A 14425-nucleotide genomic window follows, 5' to 3' on the forward strand; every position below is an offset into this window, starting at 1 on the left:
AATGTTGAAAATAGAACTACCCTATGACCCAGCAATTGCACTACTGGGTATTTACCCTAAAGATACAAACATAGTGATCCGAAGGGGCACGTGTACCTGAATGTTTATAGCAGCAATGTCTACAATAGCCAAACTATGGAAAGAACCTAGATGTCCATCAACAGATGAATGGATAAAGAAGATGTGGTATATATACACAATGGAATACTATGCAGCCATCAAAAGAAATGAAATCTTGCCATTTGCGACGACGTGGATGGAACTAGAGGGTATCATGCTTAGTGAAATAAGTCAATCGGAGAAAGACAACTATCATATGATCTCCCTGATGTGAGGACATGGAGAAGCAACATGGGGGGGTAGGGGGATAGGAGAAGAATAAATGAAACAAGATGGGATTGGGAGGGAGACAAACCATAAATGACTCTTAATCTCACAAAACAAACTGGGGGTTGCTGGGGGGAGGTGGGATTGGGAGAGGGGGAGGGGGCTATGGACATTGGGGAGGGTAAGTGCTATCGTGAGTGCTGTGAAGTGTGTAAACCTGGCGATTCACAGACCTGTACCCCTGGGGATAAAAATACATTATATGTTTATTAAAAAAAAAAATTTGGAAGGGGAGGCGAACCATAAGAGACTATGGACTCTGAAAAACAACCTGAGGGTTTTGAAGGGTCAGGGGTGGGAGGTTGGGGGAACAGGTAGTGGGTAATGGGGAGGGCACGTTTTGCATGGAGCACTGGGTGTTGTGCAAAAAGAATGAATACTGTTACGCTGAAAAAATAAATAAAATGGGGAAAAAAAAGATGAAGATTAATTAATTAATTAATGTCTGATGATGGGTTAATTGGATGGTCAGTAGAAGAATAGCTGATATAAAAAAAGACCTGAGCAGAAATTCTATAAATTTGAAAGATGATTTTTAAAACTTTTATACACAGAATAAATAACTATGTGAAAAATAAATCCATGATTCAAGAAATTCTCCTGATTTAAAAGAATTTGGGAGGGTGCCAGGGTGGCTCAGTTGGTTAAGCATCTGACTCCTGGTTTCAGCTCAGGTCTTCATCTCAGGGTGGTGAACTGAGCCTTGCATCAGGCTCTGTAGTCAGCACAGAGCATGCTTGAAATTCTCTCTCTTCTTCTCCTTTCCTCCCTCTCACGCACGTGCTCTCGCTCTCTGAAATAAAATAAATAAAATCTTAAAAAAATAAAAAAATAATTAAATTTTACAAATGTGGTAAAAATGTATTCAGTGGGGTTGGGAAATGTTCCCTGGGGTCAGAGCACCTTAGTTCTCATCCAGATTCTTCCAGCAGCAGTATGACTTTGGACAACTCACCGAAACGCCCTGGACTTCATTTTGGTTTCCTTGTTGGTAAAGAAATGAGACCGAACTGTATTATTTTCGAGTTTCCTTAGATTTCTAATATTCCTTGCAGAGCAAGAGGAAGAGGTCAGTGATGAACTTTTTCCAGAAGAAAAGTACAAGTATATATACTTTTCACTTCCTGTGGAACAAAATGTTGGTTCCAGAATAAGATAGAAAGAAAAATAGAGCCACTTGACATTTCTTCTAGTCCTAAATTCTACTATTTCTTTATTTGTGTAACTGTCGAAGTTAAATTTGGGGTGGTCTATATGTGTGGCTCCTGTGAAACCGAAGTAAACCAAGCAAAAATGCACCAATTGCCACCTTTCTTGAGGTCTTGTGTTGGCCTGAGCCCCTTCTGGTGGACCTAGGAGAGCCTGAGGCATCTCTTAACAAACACACCACTCATTAAATATTAGCTTATATTTTAGTTTATATTTAAACCCAAGAACACATTCTTAAATCTCACAGTTATTTTTAATTAAACAAACATCTGAGTGGAAAGCAGGTAGAGCCTCCCCCTTGACCCAGTAGCCTCAAGCTCTGGGTCGTGTGATATTTCATAACATACCCTAGTCCCTCTTGACTGGTATCATCACTTGAAGTCCCATGTAAAGGGTCCACAATAATCCACATTGGCTGTTCTGGTTTCCAGACAGAGGATGATGGTGCTTTCTCTTGCCATACCTGATGTCATGCCTGATGATCACACCAAGATTTAAGAGCCAAGCATCCCCAGACAGCTAACACTAAGTAAAAACCAGGTTTCTTATGAAGAAGCAAACTGGTAAGTACCCAAGCGGGGTAGAATCAAATTCTAGCACCATCACATAGCAACTGCTTAACTCTGTACAGACTAATTTGGCTCTAAAATCTCATTTTTTTCCTCCTCTTTAAAATGGGGTTAATAATACTGCCCCTTTGTACAGGGTTTTTGAATTTCAGTGACATACCAGAGGTGAAGTCCACCGTCTTGTGTGAGACATAGGACCACTCAACCTATACTTGCTATTTTGCAGCATTTGTCTTAAGCAAATTCAAGTTTCTTAAGGGACGCAGTAAAATTTTACAGATTGAAAATTTTGCAGTCAGTGTGCAAACAAAGTAATTCTCTCATCCGTTGCCAAATCCAAGGTTGTAAAAATTTACTACTATGCTTTCTTCTAAGAGGCTTATGGTTTTGCTTTTGTATTTAGATCGTTAGACCATTTTGGTTAATTTTTGTATACGAAATGAGGTAGGTGTCCAACTTCATTCTTTTGCCTGTAGATACCCAGTGGACCCAGGACAGTTTGTGGAAAAGACTGTTTTCTTTCTCATCAAATGATCTTGGCACACTTGTTGAAAATCCACTGCCCATAGATATCCGAGATTATTTCTGGACTCCCAGTTCTATTTCATAGAGTGTATTTTTCCTTATGCCAGTATGACACTGTCTTGATTACTGTGGCTATGCAGTAAGTTTTGAAATCGAGGAGTGTGAGTCTTCTAAAGTTCTTTTTAATTTTTAATTTTTTTGACTATTTTAGGCTCCTTGGAGTTCCATATAAATTTGAGGACTGGCTTTTCCATTTCTGCAAAAAAGGCCATTGGAATTTTGAAAGGGATTGCATTGACTCTGTAAATCACTTTGGATAGGGCTGCCATCTTAACAATAACCAGTCCAGGAATGTGTTTGCTTTCTATTCATTTAGGTCTTGTTTCATTTCTTTCAGTAATACTTAGCGGCTTTCAACTCACAGGTCTTCCACCTCCTTGGTTAAAATTATGCCTATGTATTTTATATTTTTGGGTGCTGTTGTAAATGGAATCGTTTTATTAATTATCTTTTCAGGTTGTTCATTGTTGGTGTTTGAAATCACAAACGATTTTTGGGTGTTGATCTTGTGCCCTACAACTTTGCTGACTGCATTTTTGCTCTAGAAGTTTTTCTTTGGGTTCTTTGGGATTTTCTGAATATAGGGTCATATCACTTGTGAATAGAGATAGTTTTACTTCTTCCTCTCCTATCTGGACACATTTTATCTCTTTTTATTGCCTACTTGCTCTGGTTAGCACTTCTAGTACAATGTAGTGTAACAGGAGTGAAAGTGGGTATCCTTGTCTTGTTCTCTATGTTAAGAGGAAAACATGCAGTCTTTCACCATTGAGTGTGATGTTAGTTACAGTAAATGCTCTTTATCCTGTTGAGAAAGATACTTTCTACTACCAGTTTTCTCAGTGTGTTTTTTTTTTTCTTTTTAACCAGGGCAGGGTATAGATTTTGTCAAATATTTTTATGCATCAATGGAGATGATCGTGTGTTTTTTCCCCCTTTGTTCTATTAATGTAGTGATTTACATCAGTTGCTTCTTAAATGTTGAACCGCACTTGAATTTCAGGGATGAATCTCTCGATCATGCTGTATAGTATTTTTGATAAGCTGTCACATTTGGATTGCTAACATTTTGTCGAGGAATTTTGCATCTATATTCATAAGGGATATTGGTGTGTAGTTTCCTTTTCTTGTGTTGTGCCCATGCATCACACTCTTAGAGTTTACCAAAAATCCAAGCTGCTCCAGACACTAGAAACAAAATTTTTGTCCAACAGGTATATTATTATGCAAAACCCCAGGAAGGATGACAACCAAGATCTGGTTTCCTTGATCACTGTTGTTTCTCAGTGATGATTCTCAAGAAAGATACTGGTTTGTGCAACGAACATCAAGCATTCAACCCTCATCTCATCTATTGAGTTATGCTCAGAAGAGCTGTACCATGTTGTCAAGTGCTTCTCAAACTTTAGTGCATATACAGCTCACCTAGATGTGCCGTAAAACTTCAGATTCTGTCCACCTGTCATAAAGGCATACTCTTAGGCTCTGCATTTCTTATAACCTCTCGGGGGATACTGTGGCTGGTGGTCTACAGACCACACTTGGAGCAGCAACTCTGCGGCCATGGGTTAGGAGGGGGTGTGCCCATGCTTGCTTCAATTACTAATTACCTGTGAACAAAATCCTCCCATCATGAAGGCAGCCATGTTAAAGCAAAAATTCTTCAGAGGGTCCTCCAGGACTATGCCTGTGTAAGAAGAGCAAGGGTTTTGTAATGTGGTATACTTGTGACATTCACATGATCTAAGCCGTTGGTCTGTACAGTTCTCTTTGTTTCTTCTATCCCATTGACAGCAAATGCGATCAGGCCATAGCAGCACTGTGCAGCTGATGACGCTTCCCTACAGCATGTCTAGCTTCTGCTTCTGGTGGTCTATTTTGGGAAATCAAGGCCCCTCCCTGATCTCATGGGGCTTAGTGCCGCCTGCTGCTACTTCCTGCTCATGTCTCAACATTGGGATGAATCTGTTACAAGTCAGTTGCATTCACTCCAATGTCCACTTTTTGGTAGGAGCTAATCAGGTTGACTCATGGTGACACTGGTAAGGGGCAGGCTCATCTGCAAGTCCTGAGAACCCTGAGGATGGGTAGGGGAGGGATTTGTGCTTTGCAGCTGTCCTGGCATGTTTCCCTTTGCGTCCTTTCTCTGCTCTCTTCCTTCTAGTTTCTGCCCAAGCACAGGCGGGGGCCACCATGCCTCCCCACTCTTCCAGAGTAATCTTTTCTTCCATCCCAGATGTAGTTTGTGTTTATCAGGAGCTAGTTTTGGATAACACTTTTGTCACTTCTTTTATCTCAAGGTTATGTCCTGAAAAGGGTACCACAACCTTTCATATTATTTCTACATCTTGTAGAAAAATAGACTAAAAAGTAGAATACCATAATGTGTCTTCTTCACGAACAGATCATTACAAGCCTATCCCTGGGTGACAGGACAGTGATGAGCAACTTTGGGTTTGAATGCTAAAATGTGGGCAGGAATTCCTTGGGAGAAAGGGATAGGAGAAGACAAATCAACACCATCTGGGCACATTAGAGCCACGGTCTTCAAAATTTGGAGCTCATGTAAACATAAACATTTTTGGGAAAAATTTTGTACTCTCTTGCACTTTTTAAAGTTGATGTGCAAAAAACCCCTATAAGTTTAAGTAGTTGTGAAGAAATAATTTTTACGTATTGTCAGTATTGATAAAGTTGTTATATCATTGTTTTTAATATATCCAGTTAAATACATAATGAATGATATCCACCATCACGCATTTAAAAATAAACAAACAAGCTTATCTTTTTTTTTTAAAGATTTAATTTGAGAACAAGCTTATCTTAATGGTCAGAAATTTTACATCAATTCTTTGAGCTCATTTTCCTATTCCACTTCCTCCACAAAAATGCATTTTAATGTAATGTGTATTTAGGCTTGAAAAATCTCCCATTGACCACCGTCTTGTGTGTCTCTCCCAAAATTTGTATATAAATGAAACAAAAGGAAAATATAGACAAAATAGAAATATGTATATAAGTGAAATTTAATGATTTAAAAATCTTTATAACTCCATTAAATAAGGCTCCAAATAGAAAAATGTCAAACTTTTAATTACTGGTGTACTATTCACCTAAAAAACAGAAATTTATCCCATTATTAGACTCTCAAAGCAACATTTTACTGGAAATGTACACTTCCATGAGATGGATGGGACATGATTTACTTATTTTACTATTAGCACACATAGCACAGCTAAACTGAGCTGAATTTCATGTTATTTCTGTGCTAATGTCTCATTTTTAATGGATGCTGATATTGAGAAATTTTGTTCACACAAATTAGATGGGACTATAAGGAGAATGCTTATATCAATGTTACTCAATTTAAAATATAACTCCTTCTGAGTGATATGTCCCAATTAACGAGGTCATCAATCATCAAAAATTATTTGATGGATAGACAACTCTTTAGTTCTTCCTTCAATGTTGTAGGAAATGAACTAAAAACTACTAGATTGACAAAATTATTCATTATCTCATTATTACAGTGATATGTTTTCTGAACCACTGCCAAGTCTTTGGGATTTACCTTCCTTTGGTACCCTGGATTGTTTCACACCTGAGGCCAATACACTATTGAAAGTCAGAAGGGTCTTAGTGAAAGGGTGAGGGAACCAGGAGGACCCCTTGACCCTGCTCCCCTCAAGGCAATCAGTTGTAGGAATTAGTTGTAGGAAGGTGAAGACTGGAAATTGATGCTTAGTGCTGACATGCCCCCTTGGAAAGTATCCCCATGCCTCCAGCAGGCTTGTCTACTAGTCTAGAAGTCTCCACTGGGCTGGAGAAAGCTGCTGTGTTGCACCTCAGCTGGTGACCCAGACCCAGCAGACACTCCTGTCCTTCTCAATGCTCTGCGTTTTCTGAGAATGACCCTCACACTCACTGTGACCCTGTCCTCTGCAGTCGCTTCTTGGCTCTCTCAGATAACCTCCCCAAAAGAGTGCAGCACCCAATGAGTTATTTAAACTTCCTGGAAGTGTGCTTCAGTTATTATTTCCGTTGTTATTTCTAAGTTGTGGGCTTCAAAGTGCACAAGAACTCCAGGGATAGAGAACCAGGGGAAGAGAGATCAGCTCTAGCACTCATAAGAAACCCTGATCTAAATTAGGCCTTGGGCCAATCTGCCTTAAACTGAGAGGAGAGACAAAACATTTTTTTTTTAAAGAAAGTCTAGTTATTTAAAAATAGTTGTCACCTTTCAAGAAACCTTGGTCATTTTCTGTAAGAACTGATGACTTCATCCCATGTTGTGGCTAACTTGCAGCCACATATAATTAAATTCTGTCTTGCCATGTTTCTGCTGCAAGATAATGCGATGCTTCTTTTCCTGCTAAGCTGCTGTGGGAGGGAGAGGCCAGGAGAAAATAGCCACCACGTGTGGCTGTGGAGGTTCAGGAACCTTCCACCGTCACACTTCCCTTGTTCTGCAGGAACAGTGATGTAGTCCTCTGAGGAAAAGGGGAGCTCTTATTTCACCTGTGTTCCCATTAAATTTGCATAACCATCTGTGAAGGTGGTGTTACGCTCCCCACTTAATAGATAAGGAAACCAGGTCTCAGAGAGGTTATGACTTGGTCATTGTCATGCACCAGTGGAGGGCAAAACCAAGACTGCTGGTTGGGTCGGTCTTATTACTGGAGCTATGTTCTTACCAAGAGGGATGGGGCCACCTTAGGTAGAAAACACCCCCTAGCTGTGGTTACTGCCTTGGATGGGGGTGTGGGAAGCCACCATGGTAGATGACTGTGGTCTTCAGAAATGCCTAGCAGATGTGTGTCTAGAGCAGTGTTTCCCAACCATTTATGCACCACAGTCTGTAGAAAAGAGGAAAGCAGGCATTTGGGTTACACAGAAGCATTCCAAGCTGGAGGCAAAAGGCCAAACATCCTCCCAGCTGCTGAAGGCAGCACATTTCTGATCCATCTAGAGCATGGCTGTCTGACCCATGGTGCACAAGTGCAACTCAAACGTGGTCCTTGAGGACCAGCCACCATGGCTGTGGGGTCTCTGCGGAGCTGCATTCCTTCATAGGATAAGAAATAGATGATCCCTTTTTGAATTCATGGTCACAGCCTTGTGTTCTCAGAGCACTGGCGATTTTGAATGGTAGGGTGGAAGAAAACAGGAGGACATGTGTTTCTTGGGCTGCTGTAATACCTCTTGTCCCTGGGGGAGGACAGGTGGACTGAGACAGGTGGCCCGAGACCACTCACAGATCATAAAGTTGCTCACTGTCTTTCTCCTTTTCTTTTAACTGATTGGTAATTCAATCAGTTAAAAGAAAAGGAGAATGTTGTTCTGAATGAAGTGAGTAGAAATAATACAGTGTGGAGTTGATGATTCTCACTTTAGACTCAAATGATTGCTAACGGAGTAGAGAATACATAGGTGTATGTATGTATATGTGTAGGTATGTGCGCACACACACATACAATAGAGAGAGAGACAGAGATAGAGAGATAAGAGAGAATATACAGGTGTATAGTCTCAGCAGATGTGTGTAAGCAGGCTCCAGGTATTTATGCAAATGAGAATACATCAGAGTACCTTGAGGCATGATGAAATTCGTTTTTTGGTTCTAACTATTATCTTGAAAACTCTTTCATAGGGAAACCTTAAAGCAGTGAGGGATGGATGCTTTGTAGCCAGGGTCTGATCAAGCAGAGGGAAGATGGAACTACCTAGGTAGGCTTTGTTCAGAGATAATATGTCCATCCCTGCTCAGTTTGCCTGGATGAACTATTTGCAGAAGACTAGAAATAAAACTCCAGGGAGAATGCTCACACCAGGCCTCTTGGGTGTAGGGGAGACATCCAAGGACGTTGGTGATGGGCCTCCCAAATCTGGGGAGGGAGAAACAGGAGAGACATAAAAATTCCTCCTGTGGTGGGAATGCAAGCTGGTGCACTCACTCTGGAAAACAGTATGGAGTTTCCTCAAAAAGTTGAAAATAGAGCTACCCTATGACCCAGCAATCGCACTACTGGGCATTTACCCTAAAGATAAAAATGTTAGTCATCCTAAGGGGCACATGCACCCAAATGTTTATAGCAGCAATGTCCATAATAGCCAAACTATGGAAAGAAGCCAGATATCCATCAACAGATGAGTGGATAAAGAAGATATGGTATATATACACAATGGAATACTATGCAGCCATCAAAAGAAATGAAATCTTGTCATTTGCAATGACATGGATGGAACTAGAGGGTGTTATGTTGAGCAAAGTAAGTCAATCAGAGAAAGACAATTATCATATGATCTCCCTGATATGAGGAATTTGAGAGGCAAGGTGGGGGGCTTAGGGGGGAGGGAAGGAAGAAATGAAACAAGATGGGATCAGGAGGGAGACAAGCCATAAAACACTCTTAATCTCACAAAACAAACTGAGGGTTGCTGGTGGGAGGGTGTATGAAGAGGGTGGTTGGGTTATGGACATTGGGGAGGGTATGTGATATGGTGAGTGCTGTGAAATGTGTAAGCCTGACGATTTACAGACCTGTATGGGGCAAATAATACATTATATGTTAATAAAAATAATTAATAAAAAATTCCTCCTGGATACTTAAGAAAAAAATCAAACTTACTTTGAATTAGAAATATAAGTAAATATTTTTAAAAATCCCATCCACAAGCAGGAAAAACGATAACTTATTTACCATGTAGGTCAAGTTTAGAAATACCTATCTCAAACAAAGGAAATCAAAAGACAGAATGTGTTCTTTGCCTTTAAAAATCCCGATTATATCATACAACCGAAACTAATAAAACACTGTATGTTAGTTATACTTCAATTAAAAAAGATCCCCAAGATTAAAATAAGGGTCATCTAAACAAAATTGTCTTATTGCTCCAATCCAGGCAAACTCCTTAGCAGTAAAGTTTGTATGGATTCCCAGGCCCCACCCTAGATTTACTGAATCGGATTCTCTTGGGATGAGACCCTGAAATCTGAATTTTAAAAGCTCTCTGGGCAATTCTGATGTGTCATGCTCAGTACTTGGGAATGTTCTAGCAGAGGAAAGATGTTTATGCACTGTGACTCAGATGAGCTAATTATCAGCCTATGAAGAGCATTGGTATTTTTATGAGCACTCTAGAGAAGTGTGGGGTGGGGGAGGAGAGATGATGTTGATTCCAGGCAAGCTTGAATTCTGTTGGTTTGCATTTGGTTGCATCTGTAAAATTCTGGCCTTCTATTCTGACATGAAAGGCTGTAGTGTAGGTACCACTCATCTCCATGTTCTACCTGGCCTGACACCTCAAAGGTCATTCAACTTCTATTTATGAACAAAGATGTCTGCTCTGTTCATCTCCATGTCCTACCTGGCCTGACACCTCAAAGGTCATTCAACTGCCATTTCTGAACAAAGATGTCCACCCAGTTCATCTCCATGTCCTACCTGGCCTGACACCTCAAAGGTCATTCAACTTCCATTTCTGAACAAAGATGTCCACCCAATTCATCTCCATGTCCTACCTGGTCTGACACCTCAAGGTCATTCAACTTCCGTTTCTGAACAAAGATGTCTGCCTTGTGCTCCTGTTTCTTTTTTGGGCCCTGGTGAGCTGGGCTGGATTAGAAGCTCCTTTCTAATCTAGTTATACAAGCAAACATGGAGCAAGTCCCAGACAACACACCTCAGTTTCCATTCTAGTCTGGTCCCTTCATCACTGAACTAAAGGCATCCAAAGGCTCAAGAGTCACCTCTAAGCCATAGGGCTCCACATTCATGGTCTATATGGTTCCCACCACACTCTTTGTTGGTAGACTTTTTGACTCTTTCTTTCCCCTGTCTCCTCCCGAGCTTGGGAACTTCATCTTGGCTGCTGCAAGGGACAGAAAGAGTTATGCAAGTCTGAAAGGGGTACAAATGCTTTTCTACCTCAAGCATGAGCACTTGTCTGCCTCCTTTCAGCTTTTCAATATCTCAAGCAGATTTCCTTCCATCTTCATTATTCAACTTATTTGCCTACTAATTTGGCTTGTTTCTATTTAAATCATCATGGCCTTCTAGATAATTCTCAGGAAACTTTCCCTGAAGAATTTGGCAGTAAGTGGCCAGAAAATTGGGGCCATCCATGAGGTGATTCCTAGCCTGTGTTTTAGCCTCTTTGGAAAACAGAGATACCCAATTAACTTGAATAATCAGGGTTATGGGAAGGAGAATGTAGAAATAAGAAATCCCATGGAAATGGGAAAATATTTTCAAACTGGAGAGTCACTAAGGATGCAATAGGACCTTGATGACAAGGTTGTCTTGTTGCTCCCTGGCAGTGCAAATCTATGAATCTAAACGAGAATTTTGCACCATCAAATATGCTGACTCAGCTACTCTCTATAGGATACAAAATCAAACACTCCAAGAGAGTGGATCTAGTTAGATTGGCTTTTCTGTCAGGTCACCTCAGTCTGCTGGCCAGACTACAGATCGGCTACCTTTGAGCTTGCCCACCTGTGGTCTAATCAGCTGTAGCTGGGGAGTGCTGGATGGGTGTGAATAGGATATCACAGGAAGCATGGCCACTGTTATAGGATGGGTTCCCAAGAAACCACCCCTGAGGATTCGTGTGAAAATCATTGATCAAAAAGTGTCCCCCTGGAAAAACTAGTAGGGAAATGAGGAAGTGAGATCTGGATATCTAGATGGGAAGTCAGGGGAAGCAGGAGTATCAAGTATTGGTATCAAGCCAAATCCCAGGAGGGTAGGTTTGGTTAACCCCAGAGGGGGAGCTCTGGAGACAGGGTAGGTCACTTCTCAGAGCTGTCCCAATGAGGGCAAGGGAACTGGGGTATTTATAACCTTGAACTCATTAGTCTTTGGGCAAGTGTTGGCTCAAGGCACAAATTCCTAGACACTTCCAGCTTTTCTTAAGTTGGCAAAGTAGATGCTGTCAGGCAAAGGCAGTCCTTCTTCAAGGAGACGTAGAGTCCACTGTTATAGGGGAAAGCACACTAACAGGCTATGCTTAAGAAATGGTCAAAGCAGGGGCACCTGGTGGCTCAGTCTGTTAAGCATCTGCCTTCCGCTCAGGTCGTGATCTCAGGGTCCTGGGATCGAGTCCCGCATCGGGCTCTCTGCTCAGGGGGGAGTCTGCTTCTCCCTCTGTCCCTCCCCACTGCTCATGCTTTCTTTCATGTGCTCTCTCTCTCAAATAAATAAATAAAATCTTAAGAAAAAAAGAAATGGTCAAAGCATGTGAGGGAATGCGGACTGCAGCACCAACAGCATCTGCGACAGCCAGCTCCATTTTTATTTCCACAACCTCTCCTCAGTTTAAAGAGCAAATGACATTCCATGTTACCTATAAACTAACATTTTAGGAATCTCTGGATGGAAGTCCTCTTTTGGGGACTCTCACCACACTGGAGCCTGCCCCATGGGGCTTTCCCATGTCCTAGACAGTAATTTCTTTAAATATGGGAGCAGAGACCCACTTAGAGCCATACAAACATTTAACCACTGGCTCTCTAGGAAAAAGGTATTCATATATATATATATATACAACTTTATTATATGTTTTAATGATATAAAGGATGTAAAGCACACAATTTATAAATAATAATAAGCTATACAATACTCTGTGTTGTAAGTTCCACATAGCCAATCGATTTTCACAGAGTGCTTTTATTGATTTTTGCTAAACTCTTCTATTTCTGGCCAGTCTATAGTTGCAGTTGATGAACAAGGGGAGCTCCAACCTGAATGCTGGCTGATACATTCCTTTATATTAACAGGTAAGACAAAAATGAAGATGTGTGTTCGAACTTCACTCAACAGCACAAATGACTTCCAAAATGATTCTTGTGACTAAGGTTGGAGACACATTGTTCCTGTCCTCATAGGACTCATAGTCTCATGGGAGAGAAGACATATAAAGACCTATGGCAATGGGATAATGACTCCGATGGAAACAAGGAAAGGGAGCCCGGTGGGACCCTATCGTTTCCCACTTGATCAGGAGGGCACAGCAAAAATGTGATGCTGGGCATGTCATTTAACCTCTAGAGTCACAGTTCCTCACCTGCTAAACAAGGGAGCTAGAAGATGGTATTTACACTTGGCTGAGTCTACGTACCTTTGGATCTCTGGGTACTCCCAACAAGACCTGCCCTGCAATTTCATGCTATGAGAAAGTCTATTCAGTTAAAAAAAGCTGACGGTGATACACACCCTAAAATAGCTTAGTAACAAAAGCAAAACATAACAGAGACAGCTGATATCACCTTACTAGGGTTGTAAATGATGAAATTCCCAACGAATGCATCACACGCTCAATCAAGTTTCCCAATCAGTCCTCTGCGAAGCACTCATCTGTAAATATGAGTGTTGTATTGTACAGTAAGTCAACATGGACCCCATTTCCAGTTCATAGGTTAACATTGCTGCTTCCAAAAGTACTGATAATCAGCATGACCCTCAAGGAAAATACAGCCATTGACATGGATGGCACGAATTTGAATGAAACGGTATGCATCTGTTTCTAAGTAATTACTGGGAACCAATGATAAAGAATACATTTTTGTGTGTGTGTGGTTTTTTTTTGTTAAATTTTTATTTTTTTATAAACATAAACTGTATTTTTATCCCCAGGGGGTACAGGTCTGTGAATCGCCAGGTTTACACACTTCACAGCACTCACGATAGCACATACCCTCCCCAGTGTCCATAACCCCCTCCCCCTCTCCCAATCCCACCTCCCCCCAGCAACCCTCAGTTTGTTTTGTGAGATTAAGAGTCACTTATGGTTTTTCTCCCTCCCGATCCCATCTTGTTTCATTTATTCTTTTCCTACCCCCCCAACCCCCCCATGTTGCATCTCCACGTCCTCCTATCAGGGAGATCATATGATAAAGAATACATTTTAAGAATTTACATTATTCTCTAATTTTAGACTGCAATTTAGAGCTTACATTATTCTATAATTTAGAGTCTCACATTTTTACAATGCAATATTTCCAGTTCCCCCATATAAATTGCCATAAAACAGAATTATGGAATTAAAAGGACTTAGAAAGAGTGGGCAGATTAGAGACAGCTGCCTGTAAAGGCACTGCTTTCTATTTTATTTTCCCTCTACTCCCCCTTCACTCATACTCCCGTATCCCACTATTTTACCTCTCCTCCTCCGTCCTTCTTTCATCAGTTTTCCAAGAACTACCCTTTGACTCCTCCTCACCCTTCCCCACACTCCTAGCAGGATACTCAGATGGGGAGCTGTCATTCTCCCTTCTAGGTGGTATCAGAATTATTTTTGCCAGCCTTATTAAAGGTGTAATCCTAGAAAAGCTGACTTTAATGCCTCCGAACAGGGAACCTGTGCCCCAGGTAGTCCTCCAAAGCTACTTCTTTGTGGTTGGTCTTGTGTTTCTGATACATGACTTACTTTAAGCTTATTTGTTTATGATATAGAGGCGAAGAGCATAGAAATTAAAACCAGACAGACACGGATTCAGAGTATGGCTCTTCCTCTTGCTGTCTGTGTGGCCTGGGGCAAGCCACCCAACATCTCCAAACCTACATTGATTCATCTAGAAAACAGAAATAATAATAATCTATTCCTTACTAATGAGATCATGCATGTTAAGCCCTACCTAGCATAAGATAAGGTATACAGCACAGAGTGAGAGG

Source organism: Meles meles, chromosome 18 (assembly GCF_922984935.1).
Source record: "Meles meles chromosome 18, mMelMel3.1 paternal haplotype, whole genome shotgun sequence".
NCBI lineage: Eukaryota > Metazoa > Chordata > Mammalia > Carnivora > Mustelidae > Meles > Meles meles.